Source organism: Marmota flaviventris, chromosome 4 (genome assembly GCF_047511675.1).
Source record: "Marmota flaviventris isolate mMarFla1 chromosome 4, mMarFla1.hap1, whole genome shotgun sequence".
NCBI classification, from domain to species: Eukaryota; Metazoa; Chordata; class Mammalia; order Rodentia; family Sciuridae; genus Marmota; species Marmota flaviventris.
In genome coordinates, this window is record NC_092501.1 from 35,556,178 (window position 1) to 35,581,603 (window position 25,426).

The 25,426-nt window shown below is 39.4% G+C and overlaps 1 long non-coding RNA gene across 2 annotated transcripts in view; it reads right to left on the reverse strand.

Moving 5' to 3' along the window:
* The window catches only part of LOC114096480 (uncharacterized), a 95,086-nt gene that overhangs the window by 33,578 nt on the left and 36,082 nt on the right, over positions 1 to 25,426 (reverse strand). The window contains exon 3 of one of the 2 annotated variants that reach the window (XR_003583428.2): positions 3,669 to 3,762. The exons of the other annotated variant lie outside the window; for it this stretch is intronic. This is a non-coding gene — a long non-coding RNA (uncharacterized lncRNA). The remainder of the gene's footprint in view (positions 1 to 3,668; positions 3,763 to 25,426) is intronic. 2 annotated transcript variants of the gene reach the window in all.

The window sequence follows — 25,426 nt, forward strand, 5'->3', positions numbered from 1 at the left end:
TAATATTGCCCATTCTATTTGAATGTGAACACCTTCTAATGATCTTTACTATTTGGAATTGGGAAAAGCTTTCATTGCCAATCCCAGTGTGCTACCACATACCCAAGGCATTATTAATCAGCTCCAGCAATGGTAGTATGCCTGGCACAACATATACAATCAAGGGTATTACTTGTTTGTAGTTGCAATAGTCTATAGTCTCCAAGATTCATGCAGTTTTCATAGGGTCCAGAGTAGGGGGTTAGTGGAAATACGATAGAGACCATCATCTCTGTATCTTTAATCTCCACTACTCTCCCAAGGATGCAATATTGATTTTGATTTGCTTCTTGTAGACAGCAATTTCTGAGACTTCTACTTGACCTTCTATGGTATGAAAGTTCTTATCTAGAGGTCAAGACTTCAGTGTAATAATACCAATGCCAAATTAATAATACCAATTACACAGTTTCAAACAGGAAAAATGACTACTCTATGGCCCATGGATTAGCAGACTCACATCACAAACCTTTCTCTGGCCAGTAGTCCATTTGTTGCCTGATACTTCTGTTCTCTGTTTATTACACAGGCCCATGATAAAGTTTCATTTCTTTGTGTATCAATTATAATTTAGACCCTAAGTCCAAGAGCCACTGGAAAGTCTGGCTATTTCTTTTTCTTCATTATACAATCAACCACGTAAATGATAGTAGGTCTCTTTGGGGAAGGACTTTGTGAATCATTAGTGTATATATCTGCCATGATATTATAAGGTTTTATTTATTTATTTTATTTATTTTAACCTTATGAACTGCTTCAGTCAACAGGATTTCAATCTGAAAATGGGCCAGGATGTGATGACACTGTATTGTGGCAATTGCTTTCAGACTCTTGTTCATCCATTCTTTCTTTTGGAGATATATATATATGAATGAAATAGCACCTTTTTGCCATCTTCTAGTTTGTTTATAAAAATTCTGAGTTCTATTCACCATCTCCAAGAGGATGTATGAATTAGACCTTCTTGATTGACACTCTGTTCTTAGTTGTCATAATTGCAACTACCTGTCTTCTAGTAGTTAAGTCCAAGTACCACACCTGGCCTCAGTTAGGGGAGCCCAGCATCCTCATTTCCATCAGTGAGCCAAGTTCTGTGATAGACTCTTGTATTGTTAGCTCTGGCCCCAGAGGAGATGCACCACTGAGCCACTTAGTGAGATCAGATGTGCCTCTCACCAGCATGTTCCTGATGGCCTTGGTAAATGGTATGCTCTCTGAATGGCCTTTGGTCTCACATGATACTCCACTTCTGAGACTTTTAATTTTTTTCCTATGTCTTCCATGGCAAATAAGCAATTCAACCTCTCAGCTGGGGTCATTGCTTTCTCTAGGCTTCTAAATGCTACCTTTGCAGCAAGTTCACATCATTTTGGGGGGTGTTGAATTCTGAACAGTGCCCTTTCCCCAAAAAAAGAAAACTTCTGCAATGTAAATTTAACTAGACACTTAAGTTCTTGCCTTCTTAATGGTGCATCTTGATCTCTGCTGGCACACCCTGGTGCCATCTTATAACTCCTTTGAATTATGGTCTCTTTCTTCCCTAAGCAGGCCCAGATTATTGCTGACTGTATGGTTTTAGGCAATATATATATGAATTGCCTTTTGGGGGGAAGTCCCTTGTACCATCTTCCTGCACAGGAATGTGCCAGCTCTTAACTGAAAGGGGTGAGCCATGCCACAGACTTTGTAGGTTCAGAGGAAACTAAGGAACATCCATCCAGACACTCCAACTCCAAGTGTCGTGGTCTCAGGTTTTGCCAAATAGGACCCTGATTTTGGTATCACAGCCCTGCTTTGGTTGAAAACTCAATTGTCTTTAAAGTTCAGTAACTTAATTAAATCATGTGCTTCATCTTCAACTTTTTCTGCTTACCCCCAGTGAGAAAGAGTAATTGTAAAGACTCCTTTCATATTTGTTTCCATTATTTGTAGCTGCTCTCAGCTTTTTATTAATCATTCTTCTTTTAATACAATTTAATAATACTCAACAAATTCCTTTATTCTCATACTTACAAGTCGCCCTATGCATTTCAAATACTTGAATCTGTATACTCCTCTCTGCCACATGCCATCCCAATCCACCACTGATGAGAGTTTTAACAACTGGAACTTCATTTTATGCCATCTTATACCAAGAGTTGTAAGGGACCACCATCAATGGGGTCCTCACCACCAGCTGAGTGGTGAATGAGCCAGATCCTAAGCCTTTTCTTACCTCCTGCTTTCTCAGACCATTCTTGATATCAAGCATTACAAGTTGAGTTTTTCAGGAAGTAGATGCTGAGATGAAGTTAGAATTTCAAAAGGTTTTGGGGGTGTCATACACATTAATGGAAAAGGAAAAAAATCAGGATTGTGTAGAGAGATGTCAGAAGAGAGGACAAAGACCACCAATCCAACAAGAGCTCCAGAGCAAAAACTACGTATTCGTAGTATACAGGGTTGAATTGGGGAGACCTCTGACCCACTGCCTTGCCCAGCTATTGTTGGGAAGTAAGCCCGCTGGATAAAATATAGAGTGTTCAGTTAAATTTGCATTTCAGACAAACAATGACTTTTTTAGTATAAGTTATGTCTCATGCAATATTTCGAATATACTTAAAGCAAAACAAACAAAACTTCCTTCTTTATCTGCAATGCAAATTTAACTGGGTGTCTGGCGTTTCAATTTGCTAAGTCTGACAAATCCATCTGGGGTCACTGCAAGATGTAAACGCCCCTAGTTATTGCTGCTTTCTTCTGCCATTGTCTGGGAAGTCACCTTGGAATCACTGTGACTTTGGCTTGAAAGTCAAGGTAGACTCAAAAGTGCCAAATAATTCTGAAGGCTGCCAGCTAACTATGTTCTTGATAGCTGGGCAACAAGTCCTTTCTTGAAGGCAGAACTGAGCAGAAGGTCCCTGCATTTGTTTACTTTCAGTTTAACCTTTGTCTCCCTTACTAGATGTAAACCAGGTGAGAATTTCTTGTCTATTGCTGTATCCCCAGTGTCTAACAATGCCTGGCTCATGGTGCATGCTTGGTTGTTACTTGTTAAATTGAATGTATTTAGGACCTTCAGGAATCTGGGATCTTTAGGGAAGACAGAAAGAAGTCTTCATTTGTTCTGTCTTCAGAATTACACTCTGAGTTCTCCTGAACTTCAATGACTTTCCGTGCTACTTGTGCAATAAGCACAGGTAACAGCTGGAAGATCAGCTTTAAGTTGCAGAGTCCGGGTTCACAGCCACTGAGTTCTCCATCAGAGCCAATTGTTTGTGGAATTAGTTAAGTGCTTTACAAGTAAACAAAGTAGGTTCTAATTGATAAATTTCAAGAGAGACTTTGTATGCAAAGGTAGTTGTCTAGTGCCAAAATGTCCACATGTGTTTACCACCTGTATGTTCTACAGAGGTCTCCAATCTAATGGACCCCAAACAGAACTTCCTATCTTTTATTCCAGTACTGACTCCTCTACCATTTTCCTTCTATCAATAAGCCCAAAATTCTTGCCCCAGCCAGCTGCAGTATGTAGTTTCCAAACTTGGAGTGAGCTCCGCAGATTCTGCCTCATTTTCTCTGACAGCCGTCTCTTCCTCTTCATCCTGCTGCTACGTTTATAGTTTGGGTCAATCGGCATCATCTCTTACCAGGGTACGAATATGCCAGTTGGCCTCCCTGACTTTGGTCTTGCCCTCTCTCCAATCCATCTTCTGCAGTGTTGTCAGGCAGTTAGCGTCAAAACTTTAAAAGAAATTGCATTAAATCAAATCAATCAACTCATGTTATTCTCTTTTCTTACATCTCCCCTCCCTTTGGGCTCATGCCCAAATTTCATCTATTACTGTGCTTGCCAGAAAAGTTCTTACTTCACTTTTAAATGTGCAATCTGATCATATCACAGCCTTACTTTACCTGCTCCTCATTACCAATAGGATAAAGTCCAGCCCTCTCTGCATGGATTGCAAGGCCCTCTGTGGTCTGGACTTGCTTAAATTCATGCCATATCCTCCTTCACACTCTCTGCTATGACTTACAGTCTCATAAACACACCATGCTATATTATGTCTGCCAGGCTTTGTTTAAACTGGTCGCTCTGCTTGAATTTGCTCTTCTTCTACCCTTCCCACATCCATTTCTTCTTTGAGGTACCAATTACCTGAGGAATTTGCTCTAATTCAGATACTGATTCATTGGGTCTGGAGTGAGGCTCCCAGGTGTGTATTTCTAACAGGTGATACTGATGTTGCTGGTCCATGGACCACACTTTAAATAGCAATGCTCTAGATAAAAACCTGTCTTTCAAGTGTCAGCAAGGTACTCTCATCTCTCTGAAACCTTTTGTGAACCTTTTAAGAAGAATTGACTGCTTCTTCCTTCCTCCACCTACGGTTCACTATGGACTTCATCAAAACATGGGTCACATTTTATTGCAATTTCACCATGTTTCTGGCTTTCTCTTCTAGACTGTAAGCTTCTTTAGGGAAGAGATCCATATTTCATTCATCCTTGGATTGTAAGTTCTCCTCACAGTGCTTTATATGTAGTAGATATTCAGTAAAAGCTTGTTGAATGAATGAGTGTAGAGTCAACCTCAGAAAGATGCCAAGCGTATTTATATGTAGGGTTCTGTTACTTTTCAATTTTCTTTCTTTTTAAATTTTTTTAAGTTTTAGGTGGATACAGTATCTTTATTTTATTTTTATGTGGTGCTGAGGATCGAACCCAGTGCCTCACACATGCTAGGTGAGCGCTGTACCACTTGAGCCACAACCCCAGCCCCTCTTTTCAACTTTGTGCTGAAAGATTTGAATATACTAAATTAGGACTCTTTTGATTGTAAATGTGAATGCCCAAACCAAATTAACTTTCTCAAGTTGACTTAGATAGCTGAGAGTGATCATGAGAAGCTCACAGAATTGAATGAAGAGATGAACAAAGAGTCTTTGGGGAGGCAGGGTCCAGAGATACGACCATCTCGAGAATAAGAATAATGATCTTTTCCTTGGGAGGTCCCAATGGTTAACTCTGCAACTTCTGTTTCTGTCGGTCTCTACTTCTTTTGTGTTGACCTTTTAATCTATTGCAGACTGGCCTATACCAAATTGTTGGGCTTCGGGTTCTCAACGGACCTTATTTAGCATCACAGCAAAGAAAAACTGTGTGGCCAGGGTGAATGATGAGGAGAGGTGTGTGTGTGCACATGTGTGTGTGCATGCACACACCTCTGTGGGGAGGATGCAGAGAAGCAAGATCTGTGAACAGAAATGAGATGTAAATTTTACTAGTTTGAAATTAATAGCTCCTCTAGTCAACTAAATTCTTCAGTTCAGAAAAATTGTCATCAACATAGAGTGGGAAAAAAGGGAGGGAGACAGATGGGCTCAAAGAAGGATAAATGCAGTGAAGCTAAATCCATCTTCTCGCTTCTACTCCCACTAGAGGCCAGTGCTGGTGCAGTTTGTTTGGAGTATCTGTGAACCACATTTCCTTGCATGTCAGTTTTCTCTGGGTGAGGGCCATTCAAGCCATGTGAGGTGTTTACTAGTGGCACTGTAGAAGCCTTACAAAATAGATAGACATGACTTTTGAAGCATTCACCAGCCTTGGTTTTCTCATCTATGAAATATGACTAATAAGAACACCTACCTCACAGAGGTGTTATGAGGCTTCAACAGAAGGATGCATGCAAAGTACCAACATTGACTGAGCCAGCAAGACAAAGTAGAGTCACAGTTCCTATTTCCTAGCAGAAACAGACCTAGCTTGTCCTAGGTCACACAGCTTGCAGATTTATAGAACAGGGTTTTAAACTCAATCTGTCTGAAGTCTGGGTCTGTGCTCCTTTCATGGAATCTGTAAAGATAAGTCCTGTTTATATGGGGGTTTGAGGTAGAAAGGAACAATTTCTCCATATTTGTCATAGCCTGTTGTGACACAAGAGCACAGTTTGACCACAGCTCCTGTGAGAGTTGCAGGGAGGGTGGGAAGGGCTAACAGTGAAAGATTTTGCCAAGGTCTACATATAGTAACTGTCATCAGCATTAAGTCTTTGGAACTTACAAATGGGGAAAAACTCCTGGGAGTACATTTTTCTTTTTTAAACATGAGCAATGGTTTACCTAAAAGAAATGCTTCTCCATGAAGAGAAGATAATCCAGTAGTGTTCTACTTTATATACTGAATTTCCTCCTGATCTCTGTTTTTGGTTTACTGGTCTTGCAATTGTTCTGTTGCCACATTTAACAGTGAATCAACTCCTTCCTCCACGTCGTTATCTTACCTCAATCTCGCGGCTGTCTCAGGAAATGCAAACTAACTTTAATATTAGTCTAAGCAAGAATGTAGCAGGTTTAACTGGCTGCTAAACAGAAATAACAGGACATATACTTAAATGAATGAGAAAAACTGGAGGGTTATCCACCTGTTTATATTAGCCTCCTCTGGGCTTTCTTTGGGAACACATCATCTTCACAGAAGCAATATGCCATTTTTATGTGTCTCTATGTCTCTCCAAGATCTTTAGACTAGAATAACAGCATGGCTTGTCCACTTTGGCTAATAACTCTTTCATACTCTCATTCTCGTGGTTGACTTTGAGGCAGAAACAAACAAGACAAACACATGAAACAAAGCCTCCAAACAACCAGATAAGGGAGAAAAAAATGTTCTTTCTCTACCAAATCCTGTTCTATGGTTATTTTTACATATTTTGCAACCATTTTGTCCTACTCTCTGTAGCCATCAAGAAAAAGATTGAAAATGAACACATTTCCATCTCCTGCTGTCTGTAGCTACTCTTTTTTTTTAAATCCTGAGTGGTTTGTCAGTATGACTGCTAAGTGAAAAGAAAAATTCCCCTAACACCTGGAGGAGTAAACAGATGAGCTGCGGCAGGCTGGGCACATGCTGGTGCCAGACAGAAGCCAGGAGCTTTGTATCTTTCCATTCATTTGATCCTAGCTGCAACCCTATAAAGTAGGATTTTTCTTTATGCCCATTTTACAGATGAGAAAATCCAGAATTAGGTTATCTTGCCTAAGATCATCTAGTAAACAGGGAACTGTGATTTCGATTCATGCAACCCAAATAAGACAATCACCAACATTAATGAAGCATTTGTCACCTTCCATGAGTTCTTCTGCAGGCTTTGCATGCACTATCTCATTGAAGTTCCTCAGAAACTCTAAGAGGTGGAACTAACAAGTGAGGACACTGAGGTTCAGAGAGATGTCCCTCACTTGCATAGCTCAAAAGCCTGTGTACTAGGTAGGAACTGGAACTTTTCTGTCCCCTGTGCTTGTGTTCACCTCCCAGGGACTGCCATCATGCCCTCCCCACCCATCACCCATTTTCTGAAGGAGGTAGAATTCAGAGGGTTGGTTGTATGAGCTCTATTGTGACCTTTTCTGGCTATTAGATTAGCAAACAATTACATTTAACTACACTAGACAGGGCATTTTTCTAGGAAAAAAGAAAGAAGACTGCACTCAATATTTTCTTCTAAAACTTCAACCTCAGCTCCTCTGCCTGACAGTTACACTGTTGAGAGAAAAATGACTGAGGTCGCACCAGCCTCAAGGGCTGCAGGATGTTGCTGATTTTGCTGGGGGGAAATCTTCTGTCTAGAGAGATAGAAGAGGCCCAGGCGTCCCATGCAGGGGGTCAGGTCAAGGGATCTCCAAGGTCATCTCCAAGTGTAAAAGTCAGTAGTCAGTAGGATCAGGGATAATAAGGGACTAGGAAACCCAGTCAAGATGGGCCAGTGTAAGCGTTTCTCTGGCTGTTACAGGACGTCATTGACCCCTCTTGATGTTAAAGGCCGTGCATATCAGTGGTGGTTATATTTACACAGTGGGCTAAAATTAGCTGGCATGCTCTCCTGGCAACAGGGAGAATATAAGTCTCCTAATTTATCTAGCAATGCTAATTTTGGCAAAACCAAAAATGGTTCTTCTGCTGCTCTCAGTGGATAGGCATTCAACTACAATAACATCCTTTTCCTTCATCTTTCTCTTCTCTACATTTTAGGAAATTTCAAATATAAATCCAGGCTGACTTTGGTTTAGAACAAATAGCTACAAACATGGAAACCTAATGGGAGTCCTGTATGTAGAAGAGATTAGGGACTCCTCTGAGTTAGAAGTAGATAAAAGAAAAAATGTTCCTCACTGTTTACATCTAATACTGGAATAATGGTGAACTTGGAAGGGCACTGGTTGGAACCCTGACATTTTTGTAGCTGGAACATTCGGGGGATGGGGTGGACAAAAGCTTTGAATGCCATGGTATATATGCTACTTATGGTAGAAGCAGACCTAGATCCACCCTGAGCTGAAAGAGGATGGGCCTGAAGTCTCTCCTGAAGGAGGGTGAAGATTTACCTGAAAGGGCGATATGATCAATTATTGATGTTTATTAGGGAGTAATATCAGGACATGTGGCATTTAACAGGACATTTAACAGATCCACTGATTGGAAGAGAGTGTGGAGTAATGAGATGAACCTTGGGCTTAGGCATTAAACTGACCTAGGTTCAAGTTACATGGTATCCCTGGGTAGCAGGTAAGTTGACCTGAATTTGCTGATCAACCTTGGATTTGACCTCAAAGGGTTATCAGGGAAGTCAGCAATGATGAAACTTAAATGGAGGATCTGGTGTTCTAATGGCTAGACGAATAAACAGAGAAGATTTAGAAGAAACATCATCTGAAAAAAAAAATCAATAAAATGTAATAACAATTATATTAAAGGTGTCAGAGAGGTACACTCAAAAATGAAAGAAAACCATCTTCATTAGGGGATTTAAATATATACATGAAAAACACAACTTTTCCCATTTTTAAATTATTGAGCTTTGGTAAATTTGTACTTACTATTGTTAAATTAAGGCTGTTAGCTTTTATCTAAATATGGATTTCTTTTTTCCCTACTTGGCCACTTATGTGTTGGCTTTATGTTAGTGTTTCTTGACATGTAAACAGACAAATATGTGCACACATGCATATTTTTGAAGAGTTAATTTATCAACTTATTGTTTCATGGTTGGGGTTTTAAGTTTTCTCATTTAAATTTTTAATTTATCTGGAAATAACTTTGGTGTATACTATGAGGTTCCTAGTTCAACTTATTATTAACATTTTTTTAACCAGCTGGTCACCCATTTGTCTGAACATTATTTGCTAAATAATACATTTTTTCTACTAATTTGAAGAGTACCTTTTACAATTTACTAAATTTCTCAATACATTTGGATCTGTATCTGGATTTCTATTCTAATCCACTTACTTGTTTATTAATTGATGTACCACAGTGCTTAAATTAATAGTTTCATAATATTAGTAGTATCTACTCATTAAGTATATTTTTAGAATGCTTTTGGCTATTTTAAATTTATTTCCTTATAAATTTTAAATTAGTTTGTACCCTCCTCCTTCTCATTCTCCTCCTCCTTTTTAGTGTTGGGAATTGAATCCAGAACTCCATGAACAGTAGGCATGCACTTTACCACTGAGCTACATCCCCAGAACACTTTTTAAAAATTTTTTTTGATACTAAGGATTGAACCCAGGGGTGCTTTATCACTGAACTACATCTGCAAACTTTTTTATATTTATTTTTTTTTTATTTTGAGATGGGGTCTCCCTAAGTTGCTAAGGCTAGCCTGAAACTTGGAATCTTCCCGCCTCAACCTCCTGGGTCTCTAGGATTACAGGTGTGTGCCACTGAGCCCTGCTCAAAAATGTTTCATATAAGCAATATATAATTGGATATTTCTCTGAGGACCAATCTGATAGTCTCTTAGTAGATGATTTTAGTCCATTTGCAGTTATTGATATGACTGATATGTTTGAAATCAGATCCATCATTCTGTTTTATAGGATACATCGTGAGCAGAATAGCCTTATGCTTCTGTTCTTCAAGCTTAGATAAATTTTACATTGTATGATCTCTGTTTTCTTTGATTTACTTCATTTGTCTTTCTTTGTAATAATGTCATGCTGTTTTCATTATTAAATTACGAATAAGTTTTGATGTCTAGAAATATAAATCCTTCAACTTGCTGTATTATTCCTATTTTCTATTACATAGGTAGCCAATTGCACCTTAGTTTAAGTAACAGACACATACCTCCATGCCATGCATATACACATACATAAATGGTGTTCAGAGTTCTTTTCAAAAGATTGCTGTAATGGTTCTGTGAGTTCATGTAGGTTAGGATATCTGGTGGGAACTTCATCTACACTAACTTACCTCACTTTCTTGCTCCTGATCAAAATAACCTACAATCAAAGACAAAACAGGGATTCTTCCTTACCCAAGGACTAGACTCCTCAATAGTTGGAGAGACAGAAGAATAGCAGAAAGGACAAGAGAACTCTTCTAACTGATAAAGGGAATAAGCTTCCCAGAAATTCCCCAGCCGGGTACCAACTAAAGATTTAAAGCTCACCCAATACTGTGGTCACTGCCACATGTCAGCTGCTTTGGTATATTAAAATAATTTGCAATCAGAATGGTTTGGCTTAAATCCCAGCTCTTCTACTTATTATATGACCTTGGGTCAATCATTTGACTTCACTCTACTTTGTTATAATTTTGTAAATGGGAATGTTATTTCACTTTAAATGTCATAGGATCATTAATATAATTACATATGAGAGGGACAAGGAAGAGGACCATGACTGTGGATAGAAAGTATGTAATCAAGGCAAGTTTCAGAACTATAACAAAAATTGCTAATGATGAAGACCAAGACAGGGCTCATAGCAGAAAACCAAGGAGCAAGACTGCCACAAAATTGGGTCAACATGGCAGGGGTTAAAAGGTGGGTTAGCCCAAGGGTCATGTAATGGGATACAGAAAACATAGGAACAGTAGACCACACATCTAGGCCACAGGAATGTGCTGTAATGGGGAAGGGGTGATGATACAAAAGAGAGAGTTGAGTCTTGGGTAAGATAAGAAGGCAAGAAGGAGAGAGGATGGATATTCTTTCATTTGTATCAGAGGACAGGAAGTAGCAGTAAGGTTGGTCAGTAGTTGGTTAGAATTGCTCATTGGTAGATCAAAGAGCTCCTACATTATGTTTGTTATTTTTTTCAGTGTCCTATAAGAAAAAGTCATGAGCTGAATGTAGTAGTTGAGAAATATTGAGAAGTGAGGAATAATAGTGATTAGCTAGTTTTATAACCCAAAAGTGGGTTAAAGGGCAAGCTTTTACTGTTTTAAAAGGGTGAAATGTTGAAGGTATCTCAAGTAAATCTCTCTTTCCTGACCTTCTGACTCTCCGAAGTCCCTTTCTTTCTTCCTTAATTTTTTTTTTTTTTGGTGGAGAGATATTGGGGCTTTAACCTAGGGGTGCTTAACCACTGAGCTATATCCCCAGCCCTTTTTATTTTTTGAGACAGGGTCTCACTAAATTGCTCACTAAATTGAACTTGTGATCTTCCTGCCTCAGCCTCCCAAGTCTCTGGGATTACAGGTTGTATGCCACCATGTCTTACCTTCCTTCATGCTTTTTATACTCTCTCCTCCTATTAAATCATCCATTCTCCAGTCTCAGTTACACTCTTTCTCATAGACCCCTATCCCTCTGTTATCTCTTATGTTCTGCAAATTGCTGCCTAATTTTCTGCAAGATTTTTTAGTACCTTTAACAACAAGTTATAATTTGGGGATTAATTGAATTTTAATTAATTTATTTTCTTTTCTTGTTAGTCATAACTATCTTATTTTAGTGATTGCATTTGTATTTAATAACTAAACATATCATATCCTATATCTAAGGGATATTATTATAATATTTTTTAGAGATAGTATAAAAGCTTTTTAAAAATATACTTCCATTTATTAAGTCCCAGATTTTATGATATAATTTTTAGACATTTTATACACTTTTTATACAGATATATAAATACCATACTCATTGTTATACTTTTTGTTTAAACAATTGCCTTTTAAAGAAATTTAAATAATAAGAAAAAAATGTTATGCATTTACCCATGTGCTTTTCATTTCGAAAGCTCTTCATTCTTTTCTTTCTATCTATATTTCCATCTGGTATAATCTTCCCTAACATTTCTTATGATGTAGCTATACTGGTGAAGGAATCTATTAAATTTTCTGTTTCTACAAAAGCCTTTATTTTACTTTTGCTTTTGAAAGATAATTTCTCTGAGTATAGAATTCTAGTTTGAATTATTTTTTTCAGAGATTGAAAGGTGTTGCTCCACTGTCTTCTCACTTGCATTGTTTCTATGAGAAATCTGCTGTTATCCTTTTTTGAGTTGTTTCTCTGTTTTTCTCTGTACCATTGATTTTGTGCCATTTGATTTTGAAGACTCTTGGTGTCTATTCCCTGCACCCACCCTGTATTTCTCGTACTTGAGGTCTGTTGACATTTTTGGATCTATAGGTTTAGCTTTTTTCAAACTGGGAAATTCTTCCCATTATTTCTTCAACTATGTTTCTGCCTCTCTCCTCCTTTAGGGACTCCAAACATATTTTTATTAAGTCATTTGAAATGCCCCACAGCCCAATGATGCTCTGTTTTTTTAAAATTCTGCTTTCATTTAGTGTTTCATTTTGAATAATTTCTTCCAATTCACGGATCTTTTCTTCTGCAATGTCCAATCTGCCATTAGTCCCATCCAAAGTATTTTTCATCTTGCATATTGTAGTTTTCATCTCTAGAAGTTTAATTGGAGCCTCTGTCTTAATCATGTCTCTAATTTTTTGAACATAAAGAATGTAGTTATAGTAGCTGTCTTAGTGTCTTTTTCTGCTAATTATAACTCACAGGTGAATTCCGGGTTAGTTTAAATAGATCGTTTTTCTCTTCATTTGAAGTTGTATTTTCCTGCTTCTTTGGATGCTTGGAAAGTTTTGATTATATGCCAGATACTCTAAATTTTACTTTAAATGCTAGGCATTTTGTATTTCTAAAAATATTTTTGAGCTTTCTTTTTGTGGGGAGGGGGATTACAGTATCTGGAAATACTTTGATCCTTTTGGATCTTGCTTTTAAGACTTGCTTAGAAAGACTAGATTAGTGCTCTGTGGATAGCTGACTTTTCACCATGACTAAGTAAGTCTCTTCTATGTCTTTACTAATGCTCCATGAATCATGGGGTTTTCCGTTCTGGATGGTGGGAGAAGGGCAACTCCTAGTGATATGTGATTACTGGGTGCTTTATTATTACCTCAAATCCTTTTGGATGGTTCTTTCTCCAGCTTTATGTAGTTCCTTCACATGCATGCACTGATCATTATTTAACTAAATACTTGGGGAAAACTCTTGAGATTTTTCAGAGTGCTCTCTGAGCACTGCTCTCTCCTCCCAAGTATTCTGTCCTAAAAGTTCTAGCCGCCTTGATCTCAGCCCCATCCCTCAACTTAGGGAGTCCCCCACACCCAGCCTGTGTTTCCCTTCCTTGAATTGTAACCTCTGAAGTCTCTCAAGTCAGGAAGTTGGGATAATCACAGCTCATCTTGCTTGTTTTTGAGCTCCCAGGGATTCTTTATTGCCTGATGTTCTGTGTTCTTAAAGCTGTTATTTCATATATTTTGCCCATTTTCTTTTAATCTGGGAAAGTAAGTATGACCCTATTACTCCATCCTGTCTAGAATCTGAAGGAACAATCTAATTTAAAAATATTTCCAAGAGGGAATTATTGTGGAGTCTTAATGGCTGTGGATTGCCTCAGAAAGGTCTAAAGGAGTCCTTGGCAGTGTCCTAGGGAGAGGCAACTAATGATGGTTCCAAACCTTCCTCCCAAAGGATTCAGTTTTCCTACATAAGCCACCTCTCTCTCTCTCTTTTTTTTTTTACTTATTCTGAGCTGGGCTTGGATGAAGGTGATGCCCCGGCTGGGTTTTTGTTTTATTTATAACTGACAGATTTAAGGAGACTGCTACCCCTCCTTGGGGTTTTAAAGGGAATGATAAAATCCAAAGACCATCAGCTGACTTTAATCAGCAAAGCTTCAAGTCATTTCTGATGTATTGAACTGTAAGGGTTGGAGTTCATAGGTTTCTGAGCCAAAATGAGATTCACATTCAGTGTAAATAAGAATTACGCTGCAATTCTACTGTTTTGTTTCCTGACCCGGCATCTCCTGCAAAAATAGAAATGTCAGTGCCTGGTGGTGGTGGAGCATGCCAACTGATACTGTGACCTGGAGGACCAAGGAGCCTCTAGCTCCACAGCCAGCTGGCAGGCTGCCACTGCCAATGGGAAAATCATTCCTGTGTGATAAGACAGCAACAAATGCTTTGCCTGTGGCTGCGATTAAAGTGGGCTCTGCATTATGACAACAGTGCTTCAAGCTTCGCATAGCAGTCATTTTTGCTAAATATTCATATGCTTATTTATACTCCCCCGGGCCCTGTCTGAAATCAGGGAGTTTAGAATTTCAGGCACAAACTATTTTCCTTATTGGGAAGAAAAATTAGTGGACATAGGCAGAGAGGAGTTTAGGGGTTGAGAAAGGGATGGGACCATAGGAACGATGGTTGTTTCTATATTCAATCTTTAGAAGAGCTGTGTATTTCTCTGCATGCTCTGTAGAAGGATGTCATTAATTGAGTATGGCATGTATCTGTTTAAACTCCATTCCCAGGAGGCTGTATTTTTTTCCAACTCAGAAACCCATAAATGTGTATCGAAGGAATAAATAGATAAATGAAGAATCAATAAAAATGGTGCAGTGTCCTCTAGGGCAGAGACTAAAAGTTGTCTTTGTAACCATAACATCTGAGCAGGGTTTCTGGCACGCAGGGGAAACTCAAACTTATGTTTTAGATTGGTTGATGAGTGATAAAAGGAAGAGAGGAAAGAAGAGAAGGAAGGAGGGAGGAGGGTTTGAGAGCGACAGCTGGGCTGGCCACTTCAAGTCCCTGGACCAGTGCACCTGGCTGCCAAGAAGCAGCTTTGTTTGCATTCTCCAGCTGTTTGTTACACCTGCTTTTGAGCCATAAAAATCTCAGGCCCTTATGGTGAGCCTCTCTGCAATTTGTTAGCACCTTGTAATTTACAAAGCATCTCAAAGGTTTCCTGGGTCACTGGCCACTAAGAAAATTTAGCTTTTTAGTTCAGGGACAGGCGGATTCCCATGCTCTCTGCTGGTTCTGATCTTTGTTATCTCTAATCCTATATATATATATATATCTTATGTTCTCTAGTCCCCTAGCTGGGGATGGTGTGTATGTGTGTGAGAGAGGGAGAGGGAGAAAATGAAAGAGGGAGAGGGTGATGCAAAGAGGGGAGAAGGAGGGAGAAAGAATGAGAGATGCTGAAGACAGCCCCCTTAGTTGTCCTCTGCCAGCATCCTTGGTTTCCACATCCCCTTCTACACTCAGGCAGAGTTCTTTTCCTGCTTATGTCAACATACAGGCTTATGGACTTAAGTGTTCAAGAGTTGAAATGATTACTGACATTTTTTTTAGCACCTTGGCATATAGGTGTGGAAGAGAAATATGGACATTTCATATCCCTTTAAATTGCTTCCAGTAGAATCAATGGACAAAATTCTCTCTGGGTTTTTCCTATGTGTAACAAATAGGGCCTGGTATAAGAATCAAGAACACAAGTCCTTGTCTCATTTCTGCCTCCAATTACCTCTGTAAATGCTGTCTTTTGGGGCTCTGGTTTGCTCATCTGGGTCATGGGAAGGTTGTGATGTAGGATCTCAAAAATCCTTCCTGGATATGACTCTTCTGTAATTCCAAGGAAGATTTGACCATCCCCACTCTACTGAAGAGGCTGACAACCTAGAACTTGCTGCGCTAAGAAGGGCTTGAGATGGGGAATATGCAGAATAACCACAGTCCCTAAGCAGCCCCTATTTGATTTTGTCAAGCCCAGCATATTGGATTGAAAGAAAGATAAATTAGTAGATTACCAAGTTAGCACAAGAACTAAGGAAGAAAGTACCCAGCCCGAGAGCTCCAGTACTTTGAAAGAGGGATTGATTACCTTAGCGTAGAGTCACCCCAAATCTGGTGTGACTCATGGGTAATAATAATAGTAATAAAAATGATGATGTATTCAATTGAATTTACACTCACAAAATTTGAAGTTCCAGAGACACATTTCTGTACTTTAAAACAATGTTACTGTCTATCTTTATCATGCCAAGCTAAAGAGAAACCCATCTTAATTATTATTGAAGCTCACTGCTGATTGCCACTGGGAAAAATGGCAGATTATTAGCATAACCATCTTGCTTAATTGGATGGTTATTGCCAAGATCTTCGTTTTAGTCCAGTGATACCTTCACATCTGGAATCTCTACTCTCCCAACCATGGCATTCTATGATGGGGCATGGAGCCCGTGTGTCACGGACCAGCTTCCGTGGGGCACCAGGTAGTGGTTCCTCCTGAGACATGGGAGGAGAGAGGGGTTCCTGGGTCCTGAAGACCTCAAACCTCTTCTCTTTCCTCTTGTCCAAAATTCATTCCCTACTCTTTTCCCTTCCCAGAAGCATCTGTTCAGCAAGTTGAGATATTTAAATCTAGGAGAGACTTCAAGAATTGTGTTTGAGGCCTTTAGGAGAAAAACTTAGATGCAAGGAAAGAGCGTGTATCTTAGTTAAGGTAAACGCTAAGCGACTGTGACAAGACGTGACCAGCAGCCTGGAAGGGAGCCACCAGGCCAGCTGTGGCTCCTCTTCATGTGGTCATACAGGATGCAGGCTCCTTCCACCTTCTCATCCTACCCTTCCCCAGGGTGTTGGCCCTGTCTGCATGGCCAAAGCTCAGTCACCTCCATGTCTGTGACCAGCCCTCAGAAAGGGGAGAGAGAGTAAGCCCAGGGTCAGTAACTTGTCTTTAAGGAGACAATCTTGAGACTATCACATCACTTCTCTTTCTAATCACTGATGGAACTAATTCACAAAGCCATACATAGCTCAAAAGAAATACAGTCCTAAAGGGAATTCTAGTACTAAGAAGAAGGTATACGCTATATAGAGGGGGAAAATTAGGGCTATCTGCTGAAAATAAAAGGGAACATTTAAGGAGAAGAAATCACAGAATAACATTTTAACAAATTATCCTGTTATTTTCATTCATAGCATTATCAGTCACCTCTCATTGTTGAGGGTCAGTTATGTATTCATCTCTGTCAGATTTATATGCATTATCTCTAGCCATTTGTGATAATTCTGCAAGGAAATTATAGCACTTGTGTTATTTGGGGCTCAGTGGTGACTTTTCCCTGTGTACATTTCAAGAGGCAAAATTGCTTCTCTGTATGATTTGGGATTAGGCTTGGCCACAAGAGAAATCTGCATGAGATTTGGAAGGCAGAAGTAGCCGCCATTTCTACGTGAGGCCCCACATCAGTGGATGCACATTGTCCTGATCTGCTGCTCCCCTTGCTGCATGGAGCAGCATCCAGGCTCCCAGCTCCTCCCTTTGCCCCTGGATTTTCTCCTTCCATTCTTGAGGTCTGGGCCAGGTAAGCACGCAGCTCCGCAGTGAAGAGCACGGGCTTCTCCCAGAGTCCCTCTGGCCATGAAGGTTGGAAGTAGCATTCCCTGTGGTTCCAGTTTGTCCCAGGAGTTCCATTTGTCTTCCTGGGTCATAGTTTGTCCTTACTCTCCACCAGCCTTCCTTCCTTCCTGCCAGCCTAACTGATCTACAGTGGCTTAGATCCAAAATCAGATACAGAAGCAATTGCCTCCCATAGATTTCTCCACACACCCCACCATTGTGTAAGGTAGAAATCCCTTATCCTACTGCATTCATAGCAGCTCTGCCTTCCTAGTCAAATCCTGACTGAGAGACACCTTCTGGTTGCATATTGCCTATGTGCAGAAAGGGTAATTTATTTTAAGGATTGGGGAGTGTTTAATGGGACACAGTTGGGTCACAGGGAGGGAAAGGTCTTCCATATTAAAACCAACAATCCATAACCCTTCCCTTTCCCATGTCCCATTCTTTATCCTTTACTCTGCTTTGAGCTCTCCTTCAAATGCAAGAGTTTGGTACTTCCTTCTGCATTTCTTTTTAAAAATTTTTTAATTTGTTCTTTTTAGTTATACATGACAGTGGAATATATCTTGACATATTATACACACATGGAGTATAACTTCCTACTCTGTGGTTGTACGATGTAGAGTTAGACATTGGTGGTGTAGTCATACATAAACATAGGAAAGTAATGTCCAATTCATTCTACTGTCTTTCCTATTCCCATCCTCCCTCCCTTTCCTTCATTTCCCTTTGTCTCATCCAAAGTACTTCTATTCTTCCCTCCTCACCCCCTTATTGTATGTTAGCATCTGTGTGTCAGAGAGAACATTAGAACATTAGGCCTTTGTTTTTTGAGATTGGATTATTTCACTTAGCATGATAGATTCTAGTTCCATCCATTTACCAGAAAATGCCACAATTTCATTCTTCTTTATAGCCACATTTTCTTTATCCATTCATCTGAAAGACACCTAAGTTAATTCCATAGTTTAGCTATTGTGAGTTGAGCTGCTATACACATAGATGTAGCTGCATCACTGTAGTTAGTATGCTGATTTTAAGTCTTTTGGGTATAAACCTAGGGGTGGGATAGCTGGGTAAAATGATGATTACATTCCAAGTTTTCTGAGGCATCTCCATACTGCTTTCCTTAGTGGTTGCACTAATTTTCAGTCCCACCAGCAATGTATGAGCATACCTTTCTTTCCATATCCTCACCAACATTTATTGTTACTTGTATTCTTAATAATTGCCATTCTGACTGAAGTGAGATAGATTCTCAGTGTAGTTTTAGTTTGCATTTCTCTAACTGCTAAAGATGTTGAAGATTTTTTCATATATCTTTTTACTATTTGTATTTCTTCTGTGAAATGCCTGTTCAGTTCATTTGCCCATTAGATTAGATGATTATTATTATTATTATTATTATTATTATTATTATTATTGTTTTTGTGTATGTGTGTGTATGTTTTGAGTTCTTCATATATCCTGGAGATTAATGCTCCTTTTGAGGTGCAGGTGGGAAAGATTTTCTCCCATTCTGTAGGCTCTCTCTATCCACATTCTTGATTGTTTCTTTTGCTGTGAAGAAGCTTTTTAGTCTATACCATCCCATTTACTGATTCTTGATTTTACTTCTTGTGCTTTAGGAGTCTTTTTGAGGAATTTGAGTTCTAAGCCAACATGATGGAGATTAGGGCCTAATTTTTCTTCTAGTAGGTGCAGACCTCCTGATTTCTTTCATGAATTCTTCAACCCTCTGAAAACTGAGTTCTAGTCAATAGCATCATCATCATCAAGGTGTATTTTCACATCTCGGGCTTACCTGAACCCTCAGTGTTGCGCTGCTGGGCTCTCTGGAGGATTCTGTGATGTCCCATCCACATTCCCCTTTGGCCCCAGCTACCAGGAGTAATGAGAACAGCTTCTCTTTGTGTCCTCCTGTCTCCTTCCATCCCTTTCCATGCTGTCAATTCCAAAGAGCCCCTTGATAAGGATCCTGAAAGCCAAAATTTGTCTCAGCATCTGCTTCCTGAGGAAGCTAACCTTGGACACCTTCCTCTTCAAATGCTCCTCTTTTTACTTCACTTGTGAGTCTACTTTACTGCTTTCTCTTGGTCCTTCTACTTCTCTGGCCAGCTCATATCTGTTTCTTTGTAGGCTTTCAGTCTCTTCTCTGTCTTTCCTAAGAAGGAGTTTTGGCTTGGGAATGTAGCTCAGTGGTAGAGTGTTTGCCTAGCATGTACAAGGCCCTGAGTTCAAACCCTGCCACCACAAAAATAATAATAATAATAATAATAATAAATAAAAGTTTAAAAAGGAGCTTTCTATTTCTGCTCTCAGAAGAATTTACCCATTACTATGTTTTCAAATTTCATCTAAGTGTTACTGACCACACCCCCAACTTATGGGTCCAGCCAGACTACTTTGTAGGGTTCTAGTCTCTTATGGCCAACGTCCAATAATTTTCTCCTTGACAACTGGTCTTTTTTTTTTTTTTTTGGCGGGGGGGTGCTGGGGATTGAGCTCAGGGCCTTGTGCATGGGAGGGAGGCACTCTACCAACTGAGCTATATCCCCAGCCCCACAACAACTGCTCTTAGATGACTATTTATAGGCACTTCAAATTTAACATTTCCAAAGCCAGACTATTTCCTTTCCTCAGAAGCCTGTTTCTCCACCAGGGTTTTCCAGCTCAGTGGACTGTATCCACCACACGATTCATGTCAGACACCTGGCTCCATCGATGACTCTCTCTACCCTTAGTCTCTGAAATCATTCAGCAGATGCTCTCTTTCATGTCTTGCTCTAACCATGCAGCTGGATACAAAGACTCTAGAATTTCTCTAGACTTCTGTTTTCTGGTTCCACTCTAGGAGCATCACAGGAAGGTTTGTCTGGAGGCAGGCAGGTATTGAACAATTAATCATGCACACAGCCTAGATCAGCTCCCAAGGTACTCTTTGCAAGCTAGTCTCTAACAGAGGCACAGAGAGATAAAACAGGTTTTAGGCTCTTCAATGCATTATCATCATTTTGATCATAAAACTATGTTCTCTAATCCAGGGTATTGCTGCCACTGGTCACTTTTATTAACCAGGTATATCCGTATACATATATACTTTGTATTAATCTAAGCAGTGTACATTTCTGTTTGTTTTGTCCAATATCCTTGTTCCCTGGGAATCAAGAGGAAAACTTTAGATTTACAGCATGAAAGCAAGCAAACAGAAGGATGGTGCAAACCTCTTCTACAAACAATGTGGTCTATCAAATATTTACTGAACACTCTCTTCATACCAGGTATTCTGCTAGGTGCTGTGAGGGAACTCACTAGCGAATTAAACACCATCCCTGTGTTTCCACAAAATAGTTAAGAAAACAAAACACAACAAGTGAACAGGTAGTAAGAGAGAATTGTTTTTGTGACTTTGATTATAAAAATTAATACAGAGAAATTATGTGTGAGGATGGCTTCTAAACAATGCTCTGCAAATAATTAGAAGCACAGCAAGTCCTGAGCAATAGGAAAAGATCCTGCAATTGTTTTCAGCCCAGTGGGGTAGGTATCTCTGTAAACATCAGCACCTCAGCTGCTGGTTTCCATGGCAATTGAAAAGTCTAGGGGAGTAATAATGTTGTTACTTATCAGAGCGATTAAAATAATAATAGCATATGTTGAGGCTAACCGTGTTTTAGGCACAGGTGATATAACTTGGTAGTTATTATCTCATTTAAACCTCACAACAACTCAGTGAGGTAGAGAGTTTTACTGAGGCTCAGAGAGAGAGAGAGAGAGAGAGAGAGAGAGAGAGAGAGAGAGAGAGAGAGAGAATAGGTGGTCTCACATCTTCAAAGTGGTAAAAGCAAGGACTTGCCCCAAGGTCTGTTTGCCTACAACTCATGCACCCTGACCAAAGTCAAGATGCAACCTTGCCTAATTCCTTAGCACCTCCTTTGGAGAGGTAAGAATTCAGAAAGACTTCAGTTGAATTCTATAGGAGAAGAGGTTGGCTGAGGACAGAGGAACAGCATAAATCCCTTCAGGTACATTCCACCAACAAACATAAGGGAAAAGGGAAACTTTGTAGGTGTGTGTTAACTCACAGATTGCAAGAAAGTCAACTTTTCCTTCAAAAATACTCCTGAATATAGGGCTAGTATGCATTGTATAGAGTGTATAAAGACAGAAACACAGAGGGCTGTTTTTCCTGACCCCTGTTGGGAGGATGTGTGTAAGGGTGGTCTCATTTTTAAAGATGAATTCACAAATTTAACACATGCACAAAGTAATGCACAAAGCTGAATTTTAATTAAAAAAAAAAATGAACAGAACTCTCCCCGTGGGAATCTGTTATCCTCCTAGCAGAATGCCTTGGGAATCGCTGGGAGCAGGGGTGGGCTGCAGCTGACTTGCACCAGCTTGAAAGAGCTGTTGTTAATTTTTCAGGAATTTACCAAACAGGTTGACATTATGTTGTTGGTTTGAAATCAGCATGTTGGGGGTATTTACACTTCGGAAATCAATAAATGATATAAATCCCCCCAGAGAGCCGCTTGTTAGGTTTTTACCAGCATACCACAGCCTGGAAGCATCCGGGTTTTAATTAGCACCCTTCACCTACTTCAGGGACCTTGGTAGAGCTAATGGGGGAAAAACTGGGAGTAGAGTGGGTGTAGAGAAGGAAGATGGGCAATATAGAAATAGAGCAAGTAATAAACATGCTACAGATGGTGATTCCAGCATCTGGCTGCATGTGAGAAGTCCCCGGGGGAACTTTTAAAAAGAGAGACTTCTAGATTAGAGAAGCACCTGGCACATTTGACCCTTGGAGCAGATAAACACCTCCCTCCTCTGTGTGACCAAGTTATTTTAATAATTCCATATGCTGATTAATTTAGCATTGTTTACTGATTGTATTATCTATATAAATTGTTATGTGTAATTTACAATGTGTGTTATATATAATGAAGTGAAAATATTATTTTCTTGTCTCAGTTTTAGTTTATAAATAATTAACAATTAAAAGAAAGTTCAGTTTTCGATTAAAAAATATTAGTCAACAAAGTAGATCATGTATGAAGCAAGATTTAGCCTTGGCAAAATATAATCTTGTATCTCTTGCTTTTTGTTCTGTTACACTGTTTTAAATCTGAAACGCTAAGAATAAACCTCCTGATGATTGCATAGAATGACAGAATCGAAGAAACTCAAGTTCTGTTTCTTAGTCTTGACCAAGACTATTGCCATGTGTTATTCTTGTTTATTTTAAATTTACTGGTTAAATTCAGGGAAATGTAGTGCCACGGGTGTTGAGAACACAAATGAAGCCAAAAGCAAATTTAAACTTTCACTGTTAAAAACTTTCTTCGTGTGCAGGTGAGACCAAGTGCTAGGGCTGAGGGTGTAACTGAGAAGGTCTCCAAATTTACTTCCATGTACCCCATGATGCATATTCAAGGATAAGTAACAATAATGTGTATTTTGAAGCTTGTATAAATGTTATTTAAATTCAACAGTAACTGCTTAGAACTTAGGCCAAAACAGATTTTTTGAGGAAAAAATATTTTATCACTGACATTGTTTAGAACTGCAGCCCATGGTGATAAAAGAAAGCAGACTGACTTTTCGTTGGTTCTATTATTGTTCAAGACACCCACTTGCTGCCTGCACCTGGGGGTACTGCACTCTCTTCCCTGCCCTTGGCACATCGATGCCTAGACCCCACCTCCAACTGAAGTATTTAGAATGTCTTGGGGGTGGGGGCTTGATGACTATTTTTGTAAAAACGTCTTTCGTGTGATTCTAATGATCAGCCAGGTTTGAGAGCTACTGGCATGGGAACAACAGGGACAGAAATACGACTTGAAATCAAGGGGGGAGGTTAAAACACCCAAGGAGCTGCTTCAGTCTCTAAATTCTAAAACCGCCACTCTTTGCTGCAATGATTGATAGATACACCATCATTGAGAACAATTGTATTAAAAGGACCTCCAAGGGCAATTGTAGAAAGTTCTCCCCCTGTATCATGAGAAAAATATCCAGCACATAGATACTTAACATGCTAAAACAAGAAAGCTTACTCCTTTATTTAGTGATAAATTAAGAGTCTTTTTTAAAAAATTTATTTCTAATTTAATTTTTTCATATCAACTGGATCTTTACGGTTGCTTTGGTTGCTTTGTTCCCTCCCGAAAAAGTCAGAATTGTTTTTTAATTGTCAGATGTTATTTCTTTGTTCATATCCCTGTGGATGGGCTTCCTACCTAGAGATCAGACTAAAGCCCCAAATCTGGCATTAGTCACACAGCCTTATATCATGGGCCCTCCCCTTGATTCCATCATTGGTTCCTCTCTGAATGTATCACTCATTCCATTCCAACCACAGTGGCCTCTTGCTGTTTCACCTCAGGACCTTTGCACTGGCTGTTCCCTCTGCCTGGAACATCTGCCCTCATGAATTTCTATGACTCTCTCATTTGCCTCTTTCACATTTATGTTCAAATCACTCACTGATATGAAAGAGCTTTATATATTTTATTTGTTTATTTTCAGTTTCCTCTGTTATATTTTTAAAGGCAGAATTTCTAAGTAGCATTTAGTGCTGTATTTCCAGTGCCTAGCCTCTGTCTTTCCCATAGTTGGCATTTAATAAGCATTTGTTGAATGAAAAAATGGCACTTGGATAATAATAATAATAATAATAATAATAATAATCAACTTATAAAAAGCCTCTTTGCCCCAATCCTTCCTACTCAATCACACTTGTAGAGGCAACCACTTAGAATTCTTAAAGCTTTCTTCTGCTAGTTAGCTGTCGATCTCTGAATAATAGACTCCAACTTACATTTCTTGATTTCTTCAATTTTAGCATCACCTACTAACCCCTGCTGTGACAGAGCTGGATTTGATTTGCTTGCACTTTCTTAATCACCCCAATGTAGTTATTATACCTATTTTTAGTTTTTTTATTGATTATACTTGTAACTTACTTATACTCTGCCGTGTTTATTTTTATTTCTTTGATATAGTATCTATTGTCTCCTCAGTTTCTGAGATGAAGATATTTGCTCCTTACTTTTTTGTTCCACTCTCCACTTTCTTATCCACTGTTATGGCTTGGATGTGAGGTGTCCCCCCAAAGCTCATGTGTGAGACAATGCAAGAACATTCAGAGGTAAAATGATTGGATTGTGAGCCTTAACCCAATCATCGAATTAATCCCCTCATGGAATTAACAGTGGTGACTGAAGGCTAGTAGGGTGTGGCTGGAAAGGTAGGCATTGGGGGTGTGCCTTTGGGGTACATATTTTGAGTCTGGCAAGCAGAGTCTCTCTCTGTTTTCTGATCATCATGTGAGCTGCTTCCCTCCACTAATACTCTTTCGCCATGATGTTCTGCCTCACCTTGAGCCTTGAGGAATGGAGCCTGCTGTCTATGGACTGAGACCTCTGAAACCGTGAGCCGCCATATAAACTTTTCCTCCTCTAAAATTGTTATTAAAAAATCTTTTATTGTAAAGTCTTTTTCACAGCAGTGAAAACACTGACTAAAACATCCCCCAGAAGTTCACGTATGGATAATATAAGAAAGTTTAGAGGTAAGATGATTGGGTTATGAGAACCTCAACCTAATCAGTGCATTAAGGGATTAACTGGGTGGTAGCTATAGGCAGGTAGGGTATGGTTGGAGGAGGTGGATCATTTGGGGTGTGCCTTTGGGGTATATATTTTGTCCCTGGTAAGGGGAATCTCTCTCTGCTTTCTGGTGAAGGGAGTCAGTCCTGAGCTGCTTCCCTCTTCCACACTCTGCTGCCACGATGTTCTGCCTGACCTTGGGCCCAAAGCAAGTGTCGGCCATTAATGGACCTAGACCGCTGAAACCGTGAGCCCCGAATAAACTTGTCTTCCTCTAAAATTGTTC